Here is a 12,900-nt window from a genome sequence, read left to right on the forward strand (position 1 = left end):
AGTCCATTGTGCTGGCGGACAGACTCGGGGCAATTCTGAGTTCTCACGAGTGATCCCTTGAATCCTTCGGTGGCGAAAGGTCTTCCTTCATTGGGGTCAGACAAGCTGCGATCTCGTTGCATCTCCTCTCAAACGCACATGCAGCCGGTATTTTGCCCTGATTCTCCCAAACGGGATGTCCCTAGGGATACTCTCATCCATGATTGGCCCTTGGGTCTCCTTTATGCCTATCCCTCCTTGCCTCTCATTCCCAGTGTACTACAGAAAGCCTGTTGCCTCAAGCCTGCCTTGATCCTCATTGCCACCTTTTGGCCTCGGCAAGTGTGATTTCCCCTTTGGTCTCACTTGGAGTACCCCCCTTGGGTAAGAGAATCCCATTCTGGATCTAATTTCCCATCCCTGTCAGCTTCTGATTACCAACGTCTAGACGCTTCATCTTACGGCATGCTTTGTCCAGTAATCCTGAATCAACTCAGGCTACCTTCTCCCATTAAAAACATTATCCTGGCTTCCTAAAAGGCTTCCCACTAGAAAATTTACGCCAGTAAGTGGAAAGTGTTTATCTGGTTTAAATTTATTTATTTATTTATTTACAGTTGTTTAACCAGGATAGTCCATTGGGCCTAATGAACCCATTTTCAATGGAGTCCTGGGGAGAAAAGCTCCTAAATACATATTACACAAAGATTAATATACACACACAGATTGCATGTAGATTACAGAGGTAAACAAACTATGCTTAATATACTCTTAAAAGCTGCTAAATACATGTTACACAAAGATTAATATGCACACATAGATTGCATGAAGATTACAGAGGTAAACAAACTAAGCTTAATATACACACACACAGACTGCAGGCTCATTACAGAGGTAAACATACTGATGAAAAGTATTTCAATCAAAGGAAATTATATCAAAATTTTTTTTTTTTTTATTTTCCAGTTGGAATGAGGATAGGTAGTAAGATGGAGTAGGGTCAGAAGTTACTAGGTACTAGAGACAGGCAAGAATTTGTTATCTGGAATTTGAGAAAGGAAGGGAGAGGGTGAATGAAGTAGAGTGTTGGTTATGAGGGATGGGAGCAGGAGCATTCCCATATGGAAGTTAGATGAGAGTGGAGTGATTTTTTAAAGGATTGGAGGCTAGTAGTGGTACGAATGGAGGGGGGAATGGAGTTCCATAAGCGAGTTAGTGTGACAGGAGGTATTGTCCTGGGGGGTGGAGCGGTCGGTAAACTTCTATAAGGTTTTGATTATTAGATCTGAGAATTCTTTGTGTGGTGCATTTTAAAGGTAGTGGCGAGGGAGGGACAGAGGGAAGGCTGGAAGATGAGTTTATGGGCATAGGTGAGCTGAATGTAGGATAGGTAGTTTGGTAGTTCTAGCCAGTTTAGTTTGTGGAGAGATTCACAGTGATGTGTTGATGATTTGTTGCTAGTGGCGAATCTGGCAATTTTTTTGTAGCAAAAAGACAGTTTGGTTTTGAGAGATGATTGTAGATTTGTTAGAAGGGGGGGGCTCCATAGAGAAGGGAGGGTAAGAGAAATGTAGTAGAGAGAGTAAATTTGGTAGTTGGTGAGAAACCGATTTTGTCGGTAGAGCATACCAATTTTTTGGTGTTTTTTTATGTTTAGTAGTAGATGGGAGTTGAATTTAAGCCTGTTGTCGATTTGAACTCCTAGTAGTTTGGCTTCGGATACCAGTTCAAGAGGTGTTGAATTTTGGCTGGTGATGGAGAACAAATTTTGATCGAAGTTCTTGGTTTTGAAGGAGGTAAAAATCATAAGTTTAGTTTTACTAGCATTGAGTGCAAGATGGTTGTCTTTCATCCATTGCTCTGTGGTAGAGAAGGCATCTTGAGTTAGTTTTAAAAGAGTTGGGATGGATGGGGCAGCACAGATGATTGTGGAATCATCTGCATATTGGATAACGCTAGTAAGAGGGATGGAGTGGTAAAAGTCATTAATGAAAATATTGAAGAGAAGGGGTCCTAGTATGGAACCTTGAGGGACACCTGTGGGGGTGTTGAGGAAGGAGGAGGTGGCCTTATTCCATTTGACTGCTTGTTGCCTATTGGAGAGAGAGCTGGTAAACCATTTGAGGGAAGAGGGTGAGAGGTTTAGGTTATCTAGTTTAGTAAGAAGAAGGTTATGAGAGATAGTGTTGAATGCCTTAGAGAGATCGAGAATATGGTAGATACAGTGAAGCCAAGATCTCTAGCTTTATTCACAGTTTCAAGGAAGGAAAGGAGAGCAGTCATAGTGCTATGAATGGGGTCTGAATCCATGTTGGGTAGGGGTTAATAGGTTGTTGTCCAAGAGATGGGGGAGGAGTTGAAGGTGAATGCATTTCTCTAGGATCTTAGAAATGGGAGAGAGGATGGCGATGGGACGGAAGTTGGAAATATTAGTATTGTTACCTCCTTTGTGCAGGGGAATGATATAAGCTTTTTTCCAGATTTGAGGAACAAGACCTTCTTGGATAGAGCGGTTGATTAGGATACTGATAGGGAGGGCGGCAATAGCATCAGCAGCTATGCTGAGGAAGTATGAGGGAATGTTATCAGGGGCATTGGTGCAAGGTTTCAGTTTCTGTAGGAGTTTTCTTATAGTAGAAGTAGGAATAGGTTTAATGAAAAATGGTGGGGGTTGAGAGGGTGAGGAGTGGGAGAAGGAAGTGGGAAGGGGAGGTGGGAGAGGAGAAGTGGTGGTAAGAGGTGGATTGTTATTTGAAGAAGAAATGGAGGTAGGAGGTGGATTATTATTTGAAAAAGAAGAGGTAAGTTTTGAGATGGTCGGTGAAGAAAAAATTGAATTGGGTAGCTAGATCAGAGTCTTGTATGTTTGGGTAGGGGTTAGGGTTTTCTGTATTACCGGGTTTTATGAGGGTAGTTATACCTCTCCAGAACTTCTGTGGGTTGGTTTTATGGTTGCTTTGAAGTTGGATGAAGTAGTTTTGATGGTCTGATGTGATAAGCTTTTTAACTGAGTTACGAAGTGTTTTGTATTCATTGAGGTTAGATATAGATTTGTTTCTTTGGAACTGTGTCCAGGCTTTATCTCTAAGTCACATGGTGGCTAGTGTACTTTTGGTTAACCAGGGGGTGGTTTTCCTTTTTATTCTTTTATTAATTAAGGGAGCATGATTGTTAAGGAGATGTAAGAAGGTAGTATTAAAGTGAGTTATAGCATCTTAAAGTGGTAGAGATTTTAGGGGGTACCAATTAAGTGATTTGAGGGTATCAGAGAAAGTTTCTGGGTTAAAGTTTCGAAGGGATCGAGTAGTTAAGTAAGTATGAGTAGCTAGCAAGGGAGAAAGAAGACGTCTAGTGAAGATGGGAAGGTGGTCACCGAGGGAGTCAGGGAGGGTTCCACTGTCTGGATAGTTGTGGGGGTGGGAAACTAGAATCCAGTATAAAATGCTGCCACTTGTGCAGTCTTTAGATGGCCTGGTTATGGAGTTAATGAGTTGAGAGTAGTTGTATAGGCTGATATTGAGGGGGTGAGCAGGGGACTGAATGGAGGACCAGTTGATATTGGTATCTCCCATGATTATAGTTTCATTACAGATATTAGTTGATAGCCATGAGAGGATTTCTTCAAGTATTGGGACATTGTCTCCTGGGGGAATGTAAAGAGAGGCAATGTATATAGATTTTTGTTTGTTTAGCTGAAGATGAGCTAGTATTAATTCTGCGTTAGCGAATTTTGGAATGGCTTCATTATAGGATGTTATGCATAGGGAGGAAGAGTAGATTAGAGCCACTCCACCACCTTTTCTATGGGTTCTGTCTGTTCTGATAGAGTAATTAGGTGGTAATATCTCTTCATTTTTTATGTGGGGTTTTAGCCAGGTTTCAGAAATGGCAAGGATGTCAGGTTTGTTATGGAGTAGCCAGGCATGAAGATTTGGAATTTTGTTAGCTAAGCTTTGTGCATTAAGAGATGTAAGCAGGATGGATTTGGTTATTGAGGAGGAGGGGGATGGTCCTGGGTTAGGGTGAATATCACCAGATAAAAGTATGGAAGTTAGAAGTTGAGTTATGTAGTAGAGGTATTTGGATTGTTTTGATTGAGAGATGTAAGTTGGAAGATTAGTGGGAGATGAGGACAGAGTAGTTGGTGAGTATTTAAGAGTGGGGAATAGTTTGAAATGAAAACATAGGTTGTTGATGAAGGGATATAGTTCCGGGGAGATAAAGATGAAGAAGTTGGATTGTGATGTATGCAGAAGGTAGGTTGTCTGTGAGAATGGTGAGTAGGTGATGGGATAAGGTTGGGTAAGATAGTAGATGTAGGTAAGGTTTAAGAGGAGTAGTAGTTGAATTGGGAAGAATAAGTATCTTTTAAGCATGTTAGGGTTTAGATGAACAATATAGTGGTGTTGTGTAAGGAGATCGGAGGGATGAAAAGTAAGGCTAATGAGTAAGTGGGTGGGGATAGGAGGAGGAAGGGGTGGAGTTTAGTGGGTGGAGAGGAAGTGGGAGTGGTTAGATGGGTTTAAATGTAGATGTAGTGGGGTGGGTGGGAATTGGGGGTAGGGTAGGGGAGGAGTCGCCGTAGAGGCACGGAGCGGACAAGAGCAAGTAGCAGAGGATTCAGCAGAGACAATCAGCGAGCACCATTCACCTGGAGAAGGACAGAGGGACAGGTAATTAGCTGCTAGAAGAGCAGGTGAGGTGCAGGAGAGAGGATAGTGGAGAGGGGGAACTATGAAGAAAGTCTGTTAGTAATGACTAGGAGCTAAGGAGGAGTAGAAAGGGGAAAGAAGGCAACTGAGAATGTCTGCGAGATGATAGAGGAAGAAAGGCAGTGGACGAAGACTAAGAAAACTATGGGGAGGGAGACGGGCACAAGGGTGAGTTACACTGCCACCTAGTGTGCAGATTAGGAATTACAGTAGGTAACCAGGAAAGCTGGAAAGGTGGGGAAGAGTAAGCTAAGTAGCTAGGGAAAAGACAAGAGAAGCTTTTTGCTGCTCTTGTCTTTGTTTTTTCAGGATGGAGCTAGCTTTTCAACTATCAAAGTGCAGTTGTCCGCTATTTCCAACTTCCATGTTTTCGTGGAACCTGCCTTCCCTTCTTGCTTGTGTAAAGCTTTTCTAAAAAGGTTTTTTCTGCTTCGATCCCCTATCAAGGATCCATCTCCCCCTTGGGATCTTTCCTTTTTGCTGTAATCTCTCAGAGTCTGTTTGAGCCTGCTGTCACATGTGATATCAAATTCTTGTCATGGACGACTGCTCTCTAGTAACATAACCTCAGCTAAAAAGGTTTCGGAGTTGCAGGCTCTTTCTGCTAAACCTCCTTTCATGGTTTTTCATAAAGGTAGGGTGGTCATTTGAACTAACTCTTCATGCCTAAGGTTGCCACAGAAGTAAATCTGAACCAGTCGATCCAGTTGCCAGTCTTTTTCCCAGATTTTGCTAACAAAGGGGAATATCTCTTGCATACGCTCTGTGCATAGACAACTGCGTTTCTACTTAGGACAAAGAACTTCGGCAGGTCTGATCGGCTGTTTCTGGCATTCTCTCAACAGGAAGGGTCAAGTGGTGTCCAAAGTAATTATCTCTCATTGAATTTCAATGTGCATTTCCTTTGCTTATTCTTCCAAAGGTTCATCTTTACCAGAGCCAAGTAGAGCTCATTTCACTAGGTCATTGGCTATGTCAGCTGCCTTCCTCTCCTGCCATTCCATAGATGACATCTGTTCGGCAGCCACCTGGTCTTCTCACACTTTTGTTAATCACTACAAACTTGACATTGTTTCCAGGAACAGGGCTTCCTTCGGCTCCATAGTTCTTCGGCATGTCCTTCCATGAGGCCGCCCAAGATTTAGGATAGCTGGGGACTCTGACCCAAGCGTGAGGAATAGTGACATGGATAATATCAGATAGTTACGTACTTACCATAACTTAGCATCTGTGTTATCCTGTGTCACTATTCATCACTACCCCTCCCTCTCCTGTCCTGTGGGATCTAGAGGATGTGGAGATGTTCTATCTAGTGGTCATGGTCTTCTTTAGCTGCTTTCTAGCTTAGGGCAAACTCGATATGAGGGGTTAGAGGGCAGCAGGGGATCATGGGAGTGGGAGGAGCTTAAGCCTAGAAGCTGTCTGTAAAGTTCCGGCTCGGATTGGATGTCTGAGCCTGTATCCAAGAGTGATGAATAGTGATATAGGATAACACATATGCCAAGGCATGGTAAGTACATAACTCTTCTTCAGGATTCAGCTGGATACTGTCAGAGATTTCAGAGGTACTTTGCGGCCATGTGCATCTAATTAGAACTCATGTCCAATGCCTTCTAGATCTGATTCGTCCTCAAGTTCGCCTTATTCTCAGGGCCCTGGGGTCCATGACAGTGGCAGTCTACCTGATGCCGTTAGCTGGATTCTGCAAGGGTTCTGTAGTGCAATCTAGTGGTTCAGTAGTGGTCTTTGTCCCATCCTATGACTGCCTCAGTCCATCTCACTCCAGTATGCAGGTGTCATCATCTTTGGTGGATTCAGTCTCCTGATCTCCTAGCAGGCGGACCATTCTATGTTCTTCCCCCAGTGCCAACATGAGCTCGGATGCTTCCCTGTTGGGTGGGGAGGGCATTACCAGGGAAAGGCTGTCTAAGGTATGTGGTCCTCCGCAGAGACCAAGCTGCACGTAAATGTACTGGAGATGAGAGCCGTCCTCCTCACACTGCAAACCTTTTAGGACTGCCTTCCTCTGGGTACCATTACAGTTCACCCAGACAACATGACAGGTGTGTGGTATATCAGCCAGCAAGGGGGCACACTATCTTATCTGCTTTGTCGCGAGGCCATCGGGGTGTGGGAATGGGCAATGTCCTCTGGGCACTTTCTTCTTGCAGCATACATTCCTGGCAAGTCCGTGTTGGCAGACAAACTCAGCAGGGTCAACCCGAGTCCTCACAAGTTGTCCCTGAATCCTTCAGTGGCGAAAGATTTTCTTTCGCTGAGGTGAGCCGAGCTGTGATCTTTTCACTTCCCTTCACAATCACAAATGCTGATGGTATTTTGCCCTGATTCCTCTCATCGGGAAGTCCCCCAGGGATGCTGCTGTTCACGATTGGCCCGCTGGTCTCCTTTATGCCTACCCTCCTGTACTTCTCATTTCAAGAGTGCTTCAGAAAGTTCATCACCTCAAGGCCACCTCACTCCTTATTGCCCTCTTTTGGCAGGTGTGGTTTCCCCTCCTGCAGTCTCAACTGAAGTACCTCCTTTGGATGCTAGATCCCCTTCTGGATCTGATTACCCATTCCTCCCAGCTTCCAACCCCAACCTTCAGACTCTTCTTCTGACGGCGTGGTTTGTCTGCTTTCCGTAATCTTGAATCAGTCCAGGCTATCATCCTTCAGAAGCATTATTCTGGCCCTCAAAAGGCATCCACCAGAAAGGTTTATGAGAGTAAGTGGAAAAGGTTTTCCATTTGGGCCAAGCAGCGAAATCTGGACCCCTTCTCTGGTCCCATTATTTTTGTCTTGGCTTTTTCAGGAAGGGGCAAACTTCTCTACTAACAAGGTACAATTGGCGTCTATCTCTAATTTTCATCTTTGCGAGGAGCCTTCTTTTTTCTTTGCCTTTGTAGGGTGTTTTTGAAGGGTTTTTCTGCTTTGGCTTTCAGTCAAATATCCTTTTCCTCCTTGGGACCTTTCATTTGTGCTGCAGTCTCTTAACTAGCGTCCCTTTGAGCCTGCTGCAACTTGTGATATGAGATTTCTATCATGGAAGACCGCTTTTCTGGTAGCTATAACTTCGGCACAAAGAGCGAGTTGCAGTCTCTTTCTATTAAACCACCATGTTTGGTGTTTCATAAAGACAGAGTGGCTCTCCGAACCAGCCCTTCCTTCATACCTAAGGTAGCCATGGAGGTAAATTTGAATCTTTCCATTCAGTTGCCAGTTTTCTTTCCCAACTTCTCCAGTAAAGGGGAATGTTTACTGCATACGCTTGACATTCATAGACAATTATGATCCTGGTTGGAGAGGACCAAGAATTTTTTCAATTCTAACCAGTTGTTTGATGCCTTTTCTGCTAACAGACAGGATTGAGTGGTCTCTAAGGTTGTTGTATCTCATTGGATTTCGAAGTTTAATTCTATGGTTTATTCATGTAAAGGTTTACCATTACCAGGACCAGTTAGACCTCATTCCACTAGATCCATGACCAAGTCAGGTGCTTATCTGGCCTTTCGTTGCTTAAATGAAATTTGTGCGACAGCCGCATAGTCGTCTACTCACACTTTTGTCACTCATAATAGTGACATGGATAACATCAGACAGAGTTATGTACTTAACATAACTTGGCATCTGTGTTATTCTATGTCAGTATTCATCACTATCCCTCCCTCCTTCCTGAAAGAATTGTAGTATACACTGTCTTTTCAAACTCTTCCTAGCATGATTATTAGCTTGAATAAAAAGCTGCAAGAATTATATGAAATATAAAGGGTTAATTTAGAAATAGTGTAAAATGCAGAAAAATAGTACATGTGCTGGCAAGCATATATAGCTTAGTTAGATTTTGGCATCCATGTAAAGGGGTATGTTATTGAGAAACGGTAAAAATAACTGTGCAGATGCAGCTGGAAGGACATCAATGAAGTAAAGAGATACAACATCAAGCAAGACAAAGTTGGAACATCAGATAGTGCTGGAACACCAAGTTTCAGATAACTGAGTTTCCTTGGACCACCGAACTTCAATCATGGACAGATCATAAATTAGAAGAACAAAGAAAAACTGTTATACAAAGAAAAAACTGTTATATATCAAACTTTGAGAAAAATATCAGACTTTGGTATAAATGAGTGTGTGTAAACAAGCTGTGGGAATTTGCCATAGAGAGCTGACAGCATCTGTGTTGCATGCTTGTAGATCCAAAACTAAAATGTAATAGCATATTAACTGAAGCAGTGTCTGTGTATTTATTGTACTTAGTACAATACAATAATAAGACTAGTTGATCACAATAAATAGTTAAATATACTTTGGTATGCTTGCATACAAATGCAAGCAACAGCAAGATACCAAGAAGACATCATATAATTTTTCACTTCCCCCATCCTGTGGGACCTAGAGGAAGTGGCAATGCCCTATCTGATGGTCAAGGTCTGTCTTAGCTGCTTTCTAGCTTTAGGGCAAACTCTATCTGAGGGGTTAGAGGGCAGCAAGAGATCATGGGAATGAGGAGAGCTTGAGCCTAGAAGCTGTCTGTAAAGTTGCTGTCTCAGATCTGATGTCGGATCCTCTACCCAAGAGTGATGAATAGTAACATAGGATAACGTAGATGCCAAGTTATGGTAATTACATAACTTTTTTTTTTTTTTTAGTGCACAGTCAGTTATTTATCTGTTTGTACTTTATCTGGATAGTCTCACTAGGCCAACATCCTCTCTTCAGAGAAGACATCAGGCAGCATTCATAGTAACTGAGGGAAATTTGACCATGGCACCGGGTAACTACTTTCAGCATGTATCAAGATTAGGGAGATAATTTACTTCTCCGTGAGCTAACACCAACTCAGGCAGCTGGAGCCTTGGTTTTAATCTCTCATGCAAAGGATGGCACACCCAGGAGTGTAGAACCCTTTATGCTGCACTCCTGTGTCAGTACTGGAAAAAAATTCATCAAACTACCTGATGTGGGAATAGAACCTACAGCATTCTGCACCAGTTCGTGTGCTTCTGTTGAGCTACTAAGTTATGTTTTGGACAAATCTCAGAGCTGTCAAACACAAGCCGTTTCACAACATAGTTTATATCCAGTCTAGGCCAGTCATTGTGTCATGTGGAATGTGTGCTTTCCGCATTCCTGCTACACAGTCCACATGTTCCATACCAGATATTCTCCCATATTTGGGCAGAAGTCTACCTAGTCTTGTTTAACCATATAAGGTCCCCTGATACATCCTCACTATTGGAAAGTAGATTCCAATCCTCAGCCATAAATATCCCTTGCTGAAAGCTTACTATTTCACCCAGAAATGCTCTTATGCTCCATAATGTAGTATGTTATGTTGTCTTATCTTGCCTTCATTCTTACAATGATGGGTTCGGAGCCGATCCTCAGCTCCGATTAAACCAAATGCTTAGTTGAAAGTCTCAAACCTGGCTCGTGGCAAGAAGGTATCCCACAATGCAGTGGTGTAATTCCCCAGATCTCATTTGCCGCTTTACGAGTTTGGATGCGCTCATCTTAGCTGTGGCTAAGTTGCCAATTTTTTTCTATTACCTTGACTAAAACTTGTTATATTTGCACACACACACACACACACACACATATACATACAATATATATACATATATATATATATATATATATATATATATATATATATATATATATATATATATGTATGTAGCCTTTATCTTTTAGTTTAACTCGTGCCTGTTTGCTCGTTCTTAGTTGTGATAGTTTTTTACCCTTTAGCACGGATTTTGCCGTCACCTTATAGGCCCCTGTTGGTATCTCGTGTAGTGGTTATTGTTCGTCTGTTGGTCTCTCTAGCTCGTTTAAGTTAAGTGAGTTATTTGCCCATTTAACTTAGAGTGCTGTTGGTGTTTATTGTTTTGTCCAAAAGAATAAATAGAGCCATTTAGGTTAGAGGTTCTATTTTTCTCCCCTCTTGTCAGTCCTTGTCGTGTTCTGTAGCAAATTTTGGTGTAGCTTTAACTATTTTCGCTTTAACAAAAATTTTTTCTTGTTGTTGCTTTTATTGCTGTTGCCTTTTGGGTTTTAACTTGAAAATGTCCAAAGACCAGAGAGAGAGAACACAAGCCTCTGAGCTTTAAGAAATGTCAGAAGTGCATGCAAAAAATGTCCATCACTGATGGAGATGTATGTGTTTATTGCCTTGGTGTCATTCATCTCCAAGAAGACTGCACATTTTGTCATTCTTTTAGTTCGAGTACTTCAGGGAATGAGAAATAAGTTGATTCTATAAAGGCTCTTAAAGCCTTTTTTTAGGAAGCCATCCATAGTTCCTCTTCTTCATCTCCTTCCTCTAAAAAAGTACAAGTCTCACAAAAGACACTCACTTGCTATATCGGCCCAGTAGGAGCCGCCAGTCAAACTCCCAAAAATTTCAAAGGCCACTACTTCCTCTGCTCCACAGTCATTGGAGCTGTCAGACATCCTTTTGGTTGATAGGCCTGGTACTTCAGCTCCAAAGCCTTCGGAGCTGCAAGATACCTCCACACAGAGCCGGGCCATTGATATTTCGCCGGTTTCTCCGACATTGAGATCACCAATCCTTCATAGGTCTCGATCTCCTTCCCCATCTTCCAGGTCTACAAGGAGCTTATCAGATGATGACGTGGAACGGGTAGTGCGCGGACTCCTCAAGTCGCCAGTGCTGACGTTTTTGGCTCCCACCCATTTGGTCTCTGAGCCTACTGTGCCCACTGTTGTTCCTCCTCCGAGCCAAGCTGGTCTTTCGGAGCGTGAGTGTTTGGTACCAATTGTTGTGGACCCGTCAGTTCGGGACGCCCTTTTGTGTTCACGGAGCTGACATTTGCTCCAACTCTCCCGGCGCTGTCTGGTGAGTCTGGAAGCCGAGGTTCCCTGGTTGGCCCTGGGGGGGGGGGGGGTGTGGCTTCTCTGCCCTGATCTTCGGTGCAGAGTCTCTACCCCTCTGAGCATGGACCCGGGTTAGCTCGGCTCCCACATCAGCCTCTGGTCGATCTCATTGGTTCCGTTGCCTTTCTCTCATCAGAGCCGGTGGAGTTTTTGGAGCTGGCAGGATCCACCTTAGAGCTGATGAGGAGCTTGTTGTCTACCCATTCAGCACCATAGAAGAATACCGGTTCTTGTCCCCCAAGGCACCAGGTATGGTCTCAGAACCACCCATTCCTCAAAACAACAGAGACCCAGAGCCTCAGGATCCCCCTTTGGACGTACCCCTCTCCTCCAAGGCCTCCCCAGAATATCCTTCTGAGGAGCCACCTTGGAAGAGAACCTGCAAGAGGAAGCATATTGACTCCCCAGATGAGTCAGTCACTTCAGACACTGACCTCAATGATTCGGAAGGGTTCCCACGGTAGTCGTCTGACGATATCTCATTTGCAGATATTCTAGAGATCCTCGAGCAAAGAGGCGGCTGGCAGGCCACCACCTCTTCTGATAAGGAGTCAAGTTTACCTGAAGGCTTTTGGGTCTCAACCTTCAGCCTCCTGAGTGCCTCCGCCTTTCGATGAACTAATGGACCTGGTTAGTCGAAAGGCATGGGAGTCACCTGGCACTACAGAACCGGTCCCTCGGAGGCTAAACAAGTTTTTGTCAGCTCCTTCGGGCAAGGAATTTCTAACAAGGGGAGTACCCGTAGAGGCTATGGTGCTGGTGGCAGCAGCCACCAAGAAGGAATTTGCTGAGACTTCCTCATCTGTTCATCTGCCGAATAAAGACTCCTGAATGATGGACAGATACGGGAAGCATATATTTTCTTCAGCGACTTTCTCACTTTAGTCACTGAACTACTTATCCCATTTTACGAGGCTACAAAGAGATCTCCTGAAAGAGCTAGAAGATACTCTACAAGGTTCTTTAGCTGCTGGGGTGAATGAGAAGGTGTCCTCCCAGCTGTCCACCTTAAATTCCATTGTCAACTCCTTCATGAGGCTCATTTCAAATGCAGCAGATGGAGCAAGCATGGCAGTAGGTTCTGGAGTTTCCCTTAGGAGGCACTCCTGTATGCGCTTGTGCAATTTTGCAGAGCACTTTAAGTCTACTTTTACTAACGCCCCTCTTGATGGTTCCTCACTCTTTGGACCCAAAGTAAAAGATGCACTAACCCTGTGCGAGCAGGAAGAGAAACCGCTCTGCCATTCGAGTACATTTTTCTGTACCTTCAAGAACTTATCTTAAAGGTCAGAAGAGTGGAAAGATGTGGT

At 43.6% G+C, this 12,900-nt stretch overlaps 1 protein-coding gene across 1 annotated transcript in view; it reads left to right on the top strand.

The window, feature by feature from the left end:
• USP9X (ubiquitin specific peptidase 9 X-linked) overlaps positions 1-12,900 on the top strand; it is a 5,037,693-nt gene that overhangs the window by 2,339,950 nt on the left and 2,684,843 nt on the right. The gene's annotated exons all lie outside the window — the stretch shown is intronic.

The sequence above is a fragment of the Protopterus annectens genome, chromosome 5.part0 (genome assembly GCF_019279795.1).
Source record: "Protopterus annectens isolate FY-2018-M chromosome 5.part0, PAN1.0, whole genome shotgun sequence".
NCBI classification, from domain to species: domain Eukaryota; kingdom Metazoa; phylum Chordata; order Ceratodontiformes; family Protopteridae; genus Protopterus; species Protopterus annectens.